This window comes from Cervus canadensis, chromosome 2, assembly GCF_019320065.1.
Source record: "Cervus canadensis isolate Bull #8, Minnesota chromosome 2, ASM1932006v1, whole genome shotgun sequence".
Lineage (NCBI taxonomy): Eukaryota > Metazoa > Chordata > Mammalia > Artiodactyla > Cervidae > Cervus > Cervus canadensis.
Window position 1 is genome coordinate 66,921,417 of NC_057387.1, and position 16,464 is coordinate 66,937,880.

The 16,464-nt window shown below is 35.5% G+C and overlaps 1 protein-coding gene and 1 long non-coding RNA gene across 2 annotated transcripts in view; both read left to right on the forward strand.

Annotated features, from left to right (window-relative positions):
- The window catches only part of LRRIQ3 (leucine rich repeats and IQ motif containing 3), a 198,129-nt gene that overhangs the window by 27,877 nt on the left and 153,788 nt on the right, over positions 1–16,464 (forward strand). The gene's annotated exons all lie outside the window — the stretch shown is intronic.
- On the forward strand, positions 1,620–13,346 carry LOC122436823. Its single transcript, XR_006268135.1, has 3 exons — positions 1,620–1,668; positions 3,927–3,932; positions 13,159–13,346. It is a non-coding gene; the product is annotated as an uncharacterized LOC122436823 (long non-coding RNA).

Here is a 16,464-nt window from a genome sequence, read left to right on the forward strand (position 1 = left end):
AATAATTAGAAGAATGACATTGTTTTACATTTTTGTATATATCTTCAATATCTGTCTTAATTAAACACAGATATTTTTCATATCTACTTCTGCATTTAAACTATTGCAAAATGTTGTTTTGACTGAAGTAAATAAAGAAAATATGTCCTCATACAGATATGTAATTAGAAAAAGAAGGCCCTCATGGGTCTTTGAAGGGTCTTGGGGCCTCCCAAGGATTCTAAAATCACTTTTGAGATTTACTGAATTATAAGAAAAAAACATTCTATCGAATCATGTCAGTTATAATTCTAAAAAGAAAGTAGTTAGGTTGAACATCCCCTGTCTGTGTTAAAATACTAAATGAGAATTAATCTAACAACTTAATTCTTTTACTCAGTAACCTAAATGCCAAAGGAGTCTATATCTGGAATCCACAGGATTTTCTTTTTTTTTTAAGTAAAAGATCATCATATAGTACAGTTGTTTTTAAACATGGCTCCTCATTAGAAACACATCTGTAGCTTTTGAGAAAAATATCAATACCTGGGCATTTGTATTTTTCAAAAAATTGCAAGATAATTCTGATATGCATCTGGATTTTAAAAAGTGATTATAGGATTTGTATTAAATGGTAGATTTAGTGATATAGAATTCTGTTATTTTCTGTTTATCAATCATGATACAATGGTATTAAGCAAATAATAGTTATATAATAACAATAGTAAAATATGTTTATCAGTTTTCTTAATAGCCAGATAGAAAATAAAAGATAATTATATTTGCAAGCCATAATGGGAACATGATTAACCTAACAATATAAAATAATTGCATACAATTTGGGGGGGTCTCTTGGAGTGATTGGTAAGTGGAAATGCATACATACACATGTTTTCATCTGCCCAGCCAGTCTGTGTCTTTGGGTTTATACATTTAATCCACTTACATTTAAGGTGATTATCAGTATATATGATCCTATTACCATTTTCTAAATTTTTTTGGGTTTATTTTTTGTAAGTGTTTTCCTTCTCTTGTGTTTCTTGTTTAGAGAAATTCCTTTAGCTTTTGTTGTAAAGCTGGTTTTGTGGTGCTGAATCTCTTAACTTTTGCCTGTTTGGATAGCTTTTGATTTCTCTATTAAATCTAAGCAAGAGTCTTGCTGGGTAGAGTATTCTTAGTTTAGGTTCTTTCCTTTCATCACTTTAAATATCCTGACCTTCTCCTCTGATTTGTAGAGTTTCTGTTGAGAAATCAACTGAAAACATTATGGAAGTTCCTTGTATGTTACTTGTCATTTTTCCCTTGTTGCTTTTGACATTTTTGTCTTTATCTTTAATTTTCATCATTTTGATTAGTATGTCTCAGTGTGTACCTCCTTGGGTTTATCCTGTGTGGGACTCTTTGCACTTCTTGGACTTGGTTGACTATTTCCTTCCCCATTTTTAGGGAAGTTTTCAGCTATACTTCTTCAAATATTTTCTCAGGTCCTTTCTCTCTTTTCCTTCTGGGACCCCTATAATGTGAATGTTGGTGCATCTAGTGTTGTCCCAGAGGTTCCCAAAGAATTAATGCTTTCAAACTGTGGTGCTGAAGAAGACTCTTGAGAGTTCCTTGGATCACAAGGAGATCAAACCAGTCAATCCTAAAGGAAATCAACCCTGACTACTCATTGGAAGGACTGATGCTGAAGTTCTGATACTTCGGCCACCTGATGCAAAGAGCCAGCTCTTTGGAAAAGACCCTGATGCTGGGAAAGATTGAGGACAGGAGGAGAAGGGGATGACAGAGGATGAGAGGTTGGATGGCATTGCTGACTCAGTAGACACAACGTTGAACAAACTCTGGGAGATATGGAGGACAGGGAAGCCTGGTATGCTGTCTTCCATGGGGTTGCAGAGTAAGACACAACTGAGTGAAACAACAAGAAATCAATTGCAAGGGAAAACAGGAAAATTCACAATTATGTGGAGAATAAAAAACTTAACCAATGTATTGAAAAAAAAATCTTAGAATGACAACTAATAGGATATAGTTAAAGCTGTTTAGAGGGCATTTTATAGTGATAGATGCTTACATTAAAAAAGAGAACTCAAATGAACAATCTAACTTTACACCCCAAGGAACTAGAAAATGAAGAAGAACAAATTAAACCAAATTTTGTGAGAAGAAGGAAATACCAGAAATAAATGAAATAGAGATTAAAAAGACTACAGAAAAGATAAATGAAACCAAGAGATTTATTTTTTGAAAAGATAAACAAAATAGACAAACTCTTTGTTATACTTGAGAGAGAGGATCCAAGGAAGTAAGATTAGAAAGAAAGAGGAGACATCACAGTTGATACCACACAAATACAGAAGATTATGAGAGACTGCTATAAGTAATTGTATGCCAACAGACAACCTAGAAATGGATACATTCCTAGAAGCATACAGCTTATTAAGACTAAATCATGAAGAAATTAAAAAAAAAAATTAAGGCACTAATTATGAGCAGGGAGATTGAATCAGTAATCAAAAGTCTCCTAACATAGAAAAATTTAGAACCAGATGGCTTCACTGGTAAATTCTACCAAATATTTAAGGAGAAACTAATACCATTTTTTCTGATACTTTTCAAAATGAAATAGAATCTAAAGGAACACTTAGCTAAAGCCAAAACAATATGAGGACACTAGAAGAAAAGAAAATTACAGATCAATATCCATGATGAATATGGATGCAAAACCCTCAACAGAATGTTAGCAAGCTGAGTTCACTGATATATTAAAAAGATCATACATCATGATGAGGTGGGATTTATCCCTGGGATAAAAATATCTCTAGTGAATATAAGCACAGAAATCTTAAACAAAACCTTAGCAAATATAATTTAGCATATGTAAGAAGAATTATATACCATGTGCAAGTAGAACTTGTTTCAGGGATGCACAGCTGGTTCAATAGTTGAAAATGAATTAATGTAATCTCCCATATCAAAAGACTCAAGAATGTTTTCTTCCTAAGACTGGGAACAAAACAGATGGCTGTTCTCATTTCTCTTGTCAACATGGCTGCTGGTAAGCCGAGGTGGTGCAATAAAGTGAGAAAAGGAAAAAAAGAAACATACAGATGAGAAAAGAAGAAATAAATTATTTGCAGATGAAATGATCACCTGTGTGGAAAATGCCACAGAATCTACCAAAACATTTCTTTAAACTAAAAAATGAGCTTGGCAGGGCTGCAGGGTGTTAGCTAAACAAAAATCAATCCTATTTCTGTGTACTAACAGTGAGTACATGGTCACCTAAATTAAATACATATTGTCATTTATAATCACTCAAGAATGAAATACTTAGATGTAAATAACAATAGGAACAGAACTTGATGGAGAAAATATAGCTTTTTCAATAAATGTTACTTGGAACAGTTGGACATACATAGACAGACACACACACAAGAGATGAACTTCCTTAAGTTTTACAACTCAAAAAAATTAACTCAAATTGGATCTTGGAGTTAAATGTAAAAACTTATTTTAGAAAAAATAAAATTGAGGGAAATTTTTAGGATCTAGGTTGAGGCAAAGACAGACCTGATACGAAAAGCACAATCTTTAAAAAGCAAAAATAGTAAAGTGAACTTCATCAGTTGTTTAAAATAGTCTGTAAAAGGCCCTAGTAAGTGAATGAAAAGATAAGCTCAGAGTCAGGGAAAGTATTTGGAAGTAAACTTTTAAAAATGATAATAGGAGCAGTCCTAAGATGACAGAGGAGTAGGATGGGGAGACCACTTTCTCCTCCACAAATTCATCGAAAGAACATTTGAACACTGAGCAAATTCCACAAAAGACTTCTGGATTCTGGCCGAGGACCTCAGGCATCCAGAAAGGCAGCCCATTGTCTTCAAAAGGAGATGGAGAAGTCTTGAGGTTAGTGTAAGAATAAGACTGAAATTCGGGGGCAGGAGGCTTAAGTTCAAAACCCGAGAACACCAGAGAACTCCTGACTCCAGGGAACATTAATCGATAAGAGCTCATCCAAAAGCCTCCATACCTACACTGAAACCAAGCACCACCCAAGAGCGAACAAGTTCCAGAGCAAAACATACCACGCAAATTCTCCAGCAACACAGGAATGTAGCCTTGAGCTTCAATATACAGGCTGCCTAACTCACACCAAACCCATTGACATCTCAGAACTCACTACTGGACACTTCAGTGCACTCCAGAGAGAAGAAATCCAGCTCCACCTAACAGAACACTGACACAAGCTTCCCTAACCAGGAAACCTTGACAAGCCACCCAGCCAACCGCACCCACAGCGAGGAACCTCCACAATAAAGAAGAACCACAAACTGCTAGAATACATAAAGGCCACCCCAAACACAGCAATATAAACAATATGGAAAGGCAGAGAAATACCCAGCAGGTAAAGGAACATGATAAATGCCCACCAAACCAAACAAAAGAGGAAGAGATAGGGAATCTATGTGATAAAGAATTCCAAATAATGATAGTGAAAATGATCCAAAATCTTGAAAACAAAATGGAGTTACAGATAAATAACCTGGAGGCAAGGATTGAGAAGATGCAAGAAGTGTTTAACAAGTACCTAGAAGAAATAAAAATGAGTCAATATATAATGAATAATGCAATAAGTGAGATAAAAAACACTCTGGAGGGAACCAACAGTAGAATAATGGAGGCAGAAGACAGGATAAGTGCGGTAGAAGATAGAATGGTAGAAATAAATGAAGCAGAGAGGAAAAAAGAAGAAAGAATTAAAAGAAATGAGGACAACCTCATAAACCTCTGGGACAATGTGAAATGCCCCAACATTCAAATCATAGGAGTCACAGAAGAAGAAGACAGAAAGAAATACCATGAGAAAATACTTGAGGAGAAAATAGTCCCTAAAATGGGGAAGGAAATAGTCACCCAAGTCGAAGAAACCCAGAGAGTCCCAAACAGGATAAACCCAAGGCAAAACACCCCAAGACACATATTAATCAAATTAACAAAGATCAAACACAAAGATCAAATATTAAAAGCAGCAAGGGAAAAACAAATAACACACAAGGGGATTCCCATAAGGATAACAGCCAATCTTTCAATAGAAACTCTTCAGGCCAAAAGAGAATGGCAGGACATACTTAAAGTGATGAAAGAGAAAAACCTACAACCCAGATTACTGTACCTATCAAGGATCTCATTCAAACATGAAGGAGAAATCAAAAGCTTTACAGACAAACAAAAGCTGAGAGAATACAGCACCACGAAACCAGCTTTCCAACAAATGCTAAAGAATCTTCTCTAGACAGGAAACACAGAAAGGGTATATAAACTCGAACCCAAAATAACAAAGTAAGTGGCAATGGGATCATACTTATGAATAATTACCTTAAATGTAAATGGGTTGAATGCCCCAACCAAAAGACAAAGACTGGCTGAATGGATACAAAAATAAGACCCCTTATATGTTGTCTACAAGAGACACATCTCAAAACAAGGGACACATACAGACTGAAAGTGAAGGGCTGGAAAAAGATATTCCATACAAATAGAGACCAAAAGAAAGCGGGAGTAGCAGTACTCATATCAGATAAAATAGACTTTGAAATAAAAGCTGTGAAAAGAGACAAAGAAGGACACTGCATAATAATTAAAGGATCAATCCAAGAAGAAGATATAAAAATCTTATAAGTGTATATGCACCCAATATAGGAGCACCACAATATGTAAGGCAAATGATAACAAATATGAAAGGGGAAATTAACAATAACACAATAATAGTGGGAGAAATACCCCATTCACACCTATGGATAGATCAATTAAGCAGAAAATTAACAAGGAAACACAAACTTGAAATGATACAATAGACCAGTTAGACCTACTTGATATCTATAGGACATTTCACCCCTAAACAATGATTTTCACCTTTTTCTGAAGTGTACATGGAAGCTTCTCAAGGATAGATCACATCCTGGGCCATAAATCTAGCCTTGGTAAATTAAAAAAAAAACAAAAAAACATTCCAAGCATCTTCTCTGACTACAGTGCAGTAAGATTAGAGGTCAATTACAGAAGAAAAACTATTAAAAATTCCAACATATGAAGGCTGAACAACACGCTGCTGAATAACCGACAAATCACAGGAGAAATCAAAAAAAGAAATCAAAGTATGCATAGAAACGAATGAAAATGAAAACACAACAACCCAAAACCTATGGGACACTGTAAAAGCAGTGCTAAGGGGAAGGTTGATAGCATACAGGCTTACCTCAAGAAATAAGAAAAAAGTCAAATAAATAACCTAACTCTACACCTAAAGCAACTAGAAAGGAAAAAATGAAGAACCCCAGGGTTAGTAGAAGGAAAGAAATGTTAAAAAATTAGGGCAGAAACAAATGTAAAAGAAACAAAAGAGACCATAGCAAAAATCAACAAAGCCAAAAGCTGGTTTTTTGAGAAGATAAATAAAATTGACAAACCATTAGCCAGACTCATCAAGAAACAAAGGGAGAAGAATCAAATCAATGAAATTAGAAATGAAAATTGAGAAATCACAACAGACAACACAGAAATATGAAAGATCATAAGAGACTACTATCAGCATCTATATGCCAATAAAATGGACAATTTGGATGAAAGGGACAAATTCTTAGAAACTTTCCAAAACTGAACTAGGAAGAAATTAAAAAAAATCTTAACAGACCCATCAAAGCATGGAAATTGAAACTGTAATCAGAAATCTTCCAACAAACAAAAGCCCAGGACCAGATGGCTTCACAGCTGAATTCTACCAAAAATTTAGAGAAGAGCTAACACCTATCCTACTCAAACTCTTCCAGAAAATTGCAGAAGAAGGTAAACTTCCAAACTCATTCTATGAGGCCACCATCACTCTAATACCAAAACCAGACAAAGATGCCACAAAAAAAAGAAAACTACAGGCCAATATCACTGATGAACATAGATGCAAAAATCCTTAAAAAAAACTCTAGCAAACATAATCCAACAATTTATTAAAAAGATCATTCATCATGACCAACTGGGCTTTATCCCAGGGATGCAAGGATTCTTCAATATCTTCAAATAAGTCAATGTAATACACCACATTAACAAATTGAAAGATAAGACCATATGATTATCTCAATAGATGCAGAGAAAGCCTTTGACAAAATTCAACATCCTTTTATGATAAAAACTCTCCAGAAAGCAGGAATAGAAGGAACATACCTCAACATAATAAAAGCTATATATGACAAACCCACAGCAAACATTATCCTCAATGGTGAAAAATTGAAAGCATTTCCTCTAAAGTCAGGAATAAGACAAGGGTGCCCACTCTCAACACCACTATTCAACATAGTTTTGGAAGTATTGGCCACAGCAATCAGAGCAGAAAAAGAAGTAAAAGGAATCCAGATTGGAAAAGAAGTAAAACTCTCACTGTTTGCATATAACGTGATCCTCCACATAGAAAACCCAAAAGACTCCACCAGAAAATTACTAGAGCTAATCAATTGAATATAGTAAAGTTACAGGATATAAAATTAACACACAGAAATCCCTTGCATTCCTATACACTGAGAAAACAGAGAAATTAAGGAAACAATTCCATTCACCATTGCAACAAAAAGAAAAAAAATACTTAGGAATATATCTACCTAAAGAAACAAAAGACCTATATATAGAAAACTGTAAAATACCAATGAAAGAAATCAAAGAGGACACAAATAGTTGGAGAAATATACCATGTTCATGGATTGGAAGAATCAATATAGTGAAAATGAGTATACTACCCAAAGCAATCTATAGATTGAATGCAATCCCTATCAACTACCAACAGTATTTTTCACAGAACTAGAACAAATGATTTCACAATTTGTATGGAAATACAAAAAATCTCGAATAGCCAAAGCAATCTTAAGAAAGAAGAATGAAACTGGAGGAATCAACTCACCTGACTTCAGGCTCTACTACAAAGCCACAGTCATCAAGACATTATGGTACTGGCACAAAGACAGAAATATATATCAGTGGAACAAAACAGAAAGCCCAGAGATAAATCCACATACCTATGGACACCTTTTCTTTGACAAAGGAGGCAAGAAATATACAATGAAGAAGACATTCTCTTTAACAAGTGGTGCTGGGAAAACTGGTCAATTGCTTGTAAAAGAATGAAACTAGAACAATTTCTAACACATACACAAAAATAAATTCAAAATGGATTAAAGATCTAAACATAAGACCAGAAACTATAAAACTCTTAGAGGAAAACAGGCAAAACACCCTCTGATATAAATCACAGCAGGATCCTCTATGACTCTCCTCCCAGAGTAATGGAAATAAAAGCAAAAATAAACAAATATGACCTAATTATACTTAAAAGCTTTTGCACAACAAAGGAAACTGTAAGCAAGGTGAAAAGCGAGCATTCAGAATGGGAGAAAATAATAGTAAATGAAGGAACTGACAAAGAATTAGCCTAAAAAATATACAAGCAACTCCTGCAGCTCAATTCCAGAAAAATAAATGACCCAATCAAAAAATGGGCCAAAGAACTAAACAGACATTTCTCTAAAGAAGACATACAGTTGGCTAAGAAACACATAAAAAGATGCTCAACATCACTCATTATCAGAGAAATGCAAATCAAAACCTCAATGAGGTACCGTTTCATGCCAGTCAGAATGGCTGCTATCCAGAAGTCTACAAGCAATAAATGCTTGGGTGTGGAGAAAAGAGAACCCTCTTACACTGTTGGTGGGAATGCAAACTAGTACAGCCACTATGGAGAACAGTGCGGAGATTCCTTCAAAAACTGGAAATAGAACTGCCATATGATGCAGCAATGCCACTTCTGGGCATACACACTGAGGAAACCAGAATTTGAAAGAGACACATGTACCTCATTGTTCATCATGGCACTGTTTATAACAGCCAGGACATGGAAGCAACCTAGATGTCCATCAGCATACGAATGGATAAGAAAGCTGTGGTACATATACACAATGAAATATTACTCAACCATTAAAAAGAATACCTTTGAATCAGTTCTGATGAGGTGAATAAAACTGGAGCCTATTATGCAGAGTGAAGTAAGCGAGAAAGAAAAACATCAGTACTGTATACTAATGCATATATATGGAATTTAGAAAGATAGTAACGATAACCCTATATGCGAGACAGCAAGAGACACAGATGTATAGAACAGTCTTTGGACTTTCTGGGTGAGGGCGAGGGTGGAATGATTTGGGAGAGTAGCATTGAACCATGTATATTATCATATCTGAAACGGATTGCCAGTCCAGTTTCAATGCATGGGACAGGGTGCTTGTGGCTGGTGCACTGGATGACCCAGAGGGATGGGGTGGGGAGGGAGGGGGAGTGGGTTCAGGATGGGGGGAAAAATGATAATAGGTACTTCAAGTGGTGGAAATTTGTTTAAAGTTTTTTATTCTTGTACTATCATCTGTCCTAAAAATTTTCGTGTTTTATTATTATGGTTCTAAATATTTTTTGTTGTTATTTAATGTTACTTAGTTCAGGTGAAATATTTTAATTGGTGAATTGTCTAAAGTTTGTTCCCAAAGTGTTTACCAGTGATCCTTAGAAATGTTGATTTAAAATAATATAAAATCTTTCTAGCCTTTGTGGGGAGTTTCAGAGATACTCACCATTTCATGTGAATGTTGAAGTGAATATATTACAGATGGAATAAAAAGGTGAATACTCCATGTGTTTATTCTATGTGAGATAAATACTTCTGGGAGTAGCACGATTTACATTTTTCAGTTATGCTGAGATGAATGTGTCAAGTCAGTAAATTCTGATGGAAAAATTACAAATAGAATTTTAAAAGAGTATAGGGAATAGATACATACGAAAGAAATGAAAATGGGGAAAAGGAAGAAAAAATAAGTACAGGTGTATTTAGAATATCAGATTAATTGGGAATCTCTTTGTGTAATATATACAATCTGAAAAGAATGTAGTTTGAAAATTTGTTTTTTAAGCTACACTTCCTGTTAAGAACACAGAGTACTATCTTCCATATGAATCATGTTTACAAAATTCTTACCTTTCTTGGAAATGCCTTGTTATGCTCTATGCAAGGATTTGCAGTAGCCACTTTTTCATTCCAAGATTACAATGGCAAGTGGGAGAATACAGATATTTCATTATTTTATCATCTGTTTTGTTGATTCTTGATAATATTTTCTGTAAATGTGTGTTTTCCTTTGGCAAGCTTTTACTGTAATTCTTTAATTCATTTTATTGAGTTGAAAATATTAGTTTACAGTTAATTTCTTAATTTTGTTATGTTTAAACCAATTGCTTAGTAAATTCCAGTACTAATTTGTTAAGTATCAAATAGGATAAGGTATACAGAAGTCCTTAAGCTGTTGACAGATGACCTTATTTGGATGCTTGAAATGTTTTAGCACTGTTCTATGTGCTTTACAAATATTTTCTCACAAAACCCCAATGAAGTTTTCTCTATTTTACAGATGATTAATAGGGGACAGATGGGTTACTTACCCTAGACTGCATAGTTAGCAAGTGGTAGAAATGGAATTTAAACCCAGGCAGTTTTTCTTTAGAGTCATCACTCATATAGTAGAGGAAATATGCATTACTCTCCCTTAGAAGATACATCCATTTGTCCTCAGCTATCAAATGGTTTATGGCATTTGTACACATTTGCAATGATGTCTTTTTTTTTTTTTTTAAATGTGGAGTGTAGTTGCTTTATAATGTTGTGGTAGTTTCTGCTATACCTCAAAGTGAATCAAGCACACATAGACATACATACCCTCTTCCTTGGATTTTCTTCTCATTTATGTCACCAAAGAGCACTGAGTAAAATTCCCTCCAGTATACAGTAGGTAATATCTTTATTGGCATTTTACAGCATAATTGTTTTGGGACATCATAAATCTTGACTATTTTCTAGAGGTTACTTTGTTTTTGGCAGAGACTCCTATCCCACCCACAGCTGATTATGCTCTTTATTTCTTGAAAGAGAGGGATTATCTGTACCTTGGAGGGAAGCAAGACTCTGCTGTAAACTGCAATGTGAGTGTGATGGTTCTCTGCTGGTGAGAACTGCAGAGTCTGACCAGGATCACTTAAACCTAGCCATCTAAATTCTTTCCTGTATTATTCTTCCTCACTTTCAAACTAGAGGGGGAAAACCAATTTTCCCTCTACCCTTCTGAGCTCTTGGCTGAGACCCTGTAATATAAGACAGGTTAACAAGAGAAAAACAAACAGAAGCTTATTAATATTTATCTCATGTGTACTGAGAAAATGCTCAGGGAGAACTGAGTATCTCCTTGAGATGGGAATTCATTCTTAATACCATCTAAATAGGGGGAAAGGGAGGGAGGGTATAGGCCTCTTATGAGACAGTAAATTATTTTTAAGAAAGACAAATGGGTCTCTAGAAGAATAGATGGGAATTTGTGACCAAATTCATTTGGTTGTGATGTCTTCTAATTTTCTCCCCTTCTAATCATCTTCTAATCTCCTTTCTTGTGATAAGACTCCTTTCCTGGTTGATAAAATATGACAATTGAATGCCTTTGGGGGAATCTGTCTTTAGATAGATAAAGGAAGTTCAGAGAGTGCCTCTCCCTGCATTTGCTGTTTTTCAAATGCCTATTACTCAATAATCAATATACAGAGCATATTTCAGGTGGCATAATTTGTTACTCTAAATACACATGCACATACACACATACCATGAGCTCAAATGCAATGAACAAAAAACTCCATGAAGATTGGAGGAAATCACATCTTTACTAGAAAGCAGTAAAGGATAAGAATTAAATAATAGATTGTATCATAGAGGTTCTTTTTTACATAATGAAGAATTTTTGATACAATGAAGATATGACTGATTCAAAGGTAGGGAATGGGTCAGCCTGACTTTGAGCTATTCTTCCTGACACGTAAAACAAAATGACAGGAGCTAAAGGAGATTCTGCAAATCTCCCTATTTGTCACGGTTGATAGTAGACTAAATAACAGGTGGGATCTTTTGCCAGAAATCAGAGGATACATTTCATGGAGAGGCCCTCATACAGTCAGGGTTATAATAGCAAACTATTATAGTTTGTGGAAGGACTCATCTGTAATAGGGCAGACAGGAGTTTCAGAAAGGAGCTTAGGCTCAGCCACATAACTGAAGTAATTGACAAGCTATTAAAAAAACTTCAGTATAAGAAAGCTAACTTTTGACAGCATGGCTTCACCAAATTGAGAAATGATGAGAAAAAAATGTAAAACATCGAGGTGAGTTCTAGAATACCTACTATACATGAATAGGAATTAGAGTAGAGAAAATAAAGAAAATTAAGGAGAAGCACTAACCAAAGTGATGGGAATACCAGACCACCTTACCTATCTCTATAGAAACCTGTATGTTGGTCAACAAGCAGCAATTAGAATTGGACATAAATAACTGACTGGTTCAAAATTGGGAAAGGAGTGCCACAAGGCTGTATATTGTCACGGGCTTATTTAACTTGTGTGCAGAATGCATCATGTGAAATGCCAAGGTGGATAAATCACAAGCTGGAATCAAGATCACTGGGAGAAATACTAACAACTTTAGATATACAGATGATAACCACTCTAATGGCAGAAAGTGAGGAGGAACTAAAGGACCTGAATGATGAGTGTGAAAGAGGAGAGTGAAAAAACTGGCTTGAAACTCAACGTTCAAAAAACTTAAGATCATGGCATCTGGTCCAATCACTTCATGGCAAATAGATGGGGAAAAAGTGGAAGCAGTAAAAGATTTTATTTTCTCGGGCTCCAAAATCACTGCAAATGGTGACTGAAGCCATGAATTTAAAACATGCTTGCTCCTTGGAAGGAGAGATATGAAAAACCTAGACAGCATTATTAAAAAAGCAGAGACATTCCTTTGCTGACAAAGATCCATATAATCAAAGCTATGGTTTTTCCAGTAGTCGTGTATGGATGTGAGATTTGGACTGTAAATTTAGGCTGAGTGGCAAAGAATGTTGATGTGTGGTGCTGGAGAAGACTTTTTTTTTTTTTTTTTTTTTTTTGAGAAGACTCTTGAGAGTCCCTTGAACTTCAAGAAGATCAAATCAGTCAATCCTAAAGAAAACCCACCTTGAATATTCATTGGAAGGATTGGTGGTGGAGCTGAAGGTCCAAATTTTGGCCACCGGATGTAAAGAGCTGATTCATTAGAAAAGACCCTGATGCTGGGAAAGATTGAAGGAAAAAAAAAGAAGGGGGTGGCAGAAGATAAGACTGTTAGATATCATCTAGGCTCAGTAAACATGAATTTGAGCAAACTCCAGGAGATAGTGGAGTACTGGGGAGCCTAATATGCTGCAATCCTTGGAGTCGCAGAGTTGTACATGATTTAGCAACTGAACAGCAGCAGCAGTAATCCAAGGAATAATGAGAAAAAATATAGTTCTGAATATGGGACAAAATCTATGAAAGATCTATGTATGTTTTATTTAAAATTTTGAATTTCACACCTATTGTCATGGAAAAAAGCAAAACAAAATATATTTATACTTCAGATGAGTTTTTTTTTGTATATAAGAAGTCAAGTAGGTGGAGGTGTTGGCAATAATGGAATGTTGAAGTAATGGCAAAGCCACAGAGGTGATGCTAAATGCAGTTAAGTGACAACAAGTGATTTAGTGTTCTTGGGGTTTAGAAGGCATGCTTGGGCATGACAAATGATACTGGAATCAAAAATAGGATTAATAGAGAAGAGGGAGTTACATGTAATACTAAGAATATATATAGCCAGTATGTTGTAAGATTTGGGGAAAATATTTAAGGATTTTAGATGACATGATTTTCATTTTAGAAAAAAAGTCCTATATTCTGTAATTTTGGAGTAGAGGGAAATTGAATGTAGGGAAATTAGAGGAAAGTCTATAGTTCGGACCCTAGTTTATTAGAGCTGATTTAATAAATTGGTAGTATGTATAGGTTATAGGGAACAGATTGAAGAGAGATATTTTTGATAGAACTAAGTGATTCAGTAGATGGAAAGGAGGAGAGAGAAAGAGAGTTTATTTGGTTGACAAGGTGGAAAATAATTTTAATGACTCTATCTGTAATGTGGTGTGAAGTATAGATTGTGGGTGTTTTCAAATGGGGGGAAGAAATATTTCAGTTTTTGACATATAAGTAGACAAATGGAACTAGAAGTTCATTTTATAGGTTTGTAATCTAAGAGATAATTCTTGCCAGGATATATATAGGATAATCAGCATATGTGAAATAGTAAGATATGGCAAGGAAGGTGATCATTCAAAGAAACTTAGCAAAGGGAAGTGAAAAAAGAAGCAAACCTACATTATACTCTATTTAAATAGTTAGAGAAAAAGAAGAAACAGGAAAACAGACTGAAAAATAAAAATCCAAAAGGTAGAAAAATTACTATGTTACTATAGCCAAGTAAGAGTTAAGTTATAAGAACAGATTGACATTGCCACAGCAAGCTTGGAGACCAATATGACAGTGTACAAGTGTCTGTTACTTAGTGATTTAACAGTCAACTGATATTTGAATGCCAGTTACAGACTAGATAGCTTACTTACTTGTAGAAATTCAGAATAAAGAAAGAGGTGTTACACTTGGTGAGTTTATGTTACAGTGGGAAAGAAAGACCAATAATTGCTTTATAGCATAAGCTTATCAAATAAAATAACAAATCATGACTTAAGAAGAGACTTTTTCAAAAGGATTATCTCAAGGGAGGGATAAGGGCTATTGCAGTAAGGCAAATGAATATTATTGCAATAAGGAGAATGCTTCTGTTAAGGTCTGTGGCATCTTAAAGGTGATATTGTGCCTTAAAGACTGAAAAGAAGTTTTCTTTTAGAGGAGGGATTAAGGCTAGAAAGAAATGGTGTGGCTAAGTAGAATGGAAAGACCCTGATGCTAGGAAAGATTGAGGGCAGGAGGAGAAAGGGGTGACGGAAGATGAGATGGTTGAATGGCATCATTGACTCAACAGACATGAGTTTGAGCAAACTCTGGGAGATAGTGAAGGACAGGGAAGACTGGCGTGCTGCAGTCCATAGGGTCACAAAGAGTCTGACATGACTGAGCAACTGAACAACAAAAAAGTAAGGTGAGGGGAAGTGGCATGATCTGACAATAGAACAGAAAATATTTTCGCCTTCCCTAGTGGCTCAGTTGGTAAAGAATCTGCCTGCAATGCAGGAGACCAGGGTTCAATCCCTGAGTCGGGAAGATCCCCTAGAGAAGGAAATGGCAACCCACTCCAGTACTCTTGCCTGGAGAATTCCATGGACAGAGGAGCTGGGCAGGGAATCTTCTTGTCCATGGGCTCACAAAGAGCCTGACATTTACCCTGGGAGGAATCCATTTCATGATAAACTATTTAGGAGGGGTTATGTGCTGGCTCAGGCAGAAGGTGGGGCCAAGTTCAGGCTATTAGGAGAGACTCTTACCCAGAAGGCATTTTATTCAAACTGCTCAGTGTAAACAAAGTAGTTCCACTAATTTTTAATAGGCAAAGAGTGGGGATATAGAGAATGTGTGTCAGGGCCTTGTCAAAGATGAACAAGAGGGACATCCATAGGTATAATCTAAGTAATATAATGGAAGAATTCTTTGTATTAAATTTTCCTGAAACAAAGGGATGAGGAGGTTTCTTAACCTTCATTGTTTTCCAGGATCCCTGAAAAACAAGGCTGTTTTACAGGGCTTATGTAAAATTCAACATTGTCAAGTGTAACAAATAACACAGGATAATATTGTAGAAAGGTATTAAACTCAGATCAATGTCAAGAAAGGCTTTTTGGAGGAAAGGACTGAGTCAGCAAAAGACTAAGATAATGAGACAAGAAATTGAGAAGTGCAGTCAAGAAATGGGAATGGCATGCAAAAAGCATGGAGGTTTTTCAGGCCATTTTCAGAAATATAAGTGGTTGGATTTTGCCAGAATGGAAGGTATTATATTTAGTGTGAAGGAAGGTAATACTGTGAAGGTAAGAAGGGACTAGATCAAGGATTTTGTATGCCAAGTCAAGAAATTTGTAACTAATCTTTCAATGCTAAACCAGCGAAATATATTAAGCAAAAATGCCATATGATCAGTTTTGCATTTTGAAAGTCATACTGCATTAGTGCATATTATGATTTGGAAGGAGTAGGCAATATGGATTATTTATGCTATCAGGACATTTTTAGTAGGTTAGAGAAGTGATAAAGAGATTCAAAAAAACAATGATGGAGAACAGAAGAAGAGAGAGAGAGATCAGATATTTGGGACGTAGAATATACTGGAGCTAGCAACATTTGGATGTAAAGAAGTAACAGAAAAAGAGAGCCTGGGATGGTTCAGAGTTTCTGGATTAGGTTTGTATGGGCAGTACCACCATTCACTAAGAGCATGTGAGAAAGCAAGTTAGGGAGGAGGATTCATATTTGGGCAAGTTGAGTTTATAGGCATAT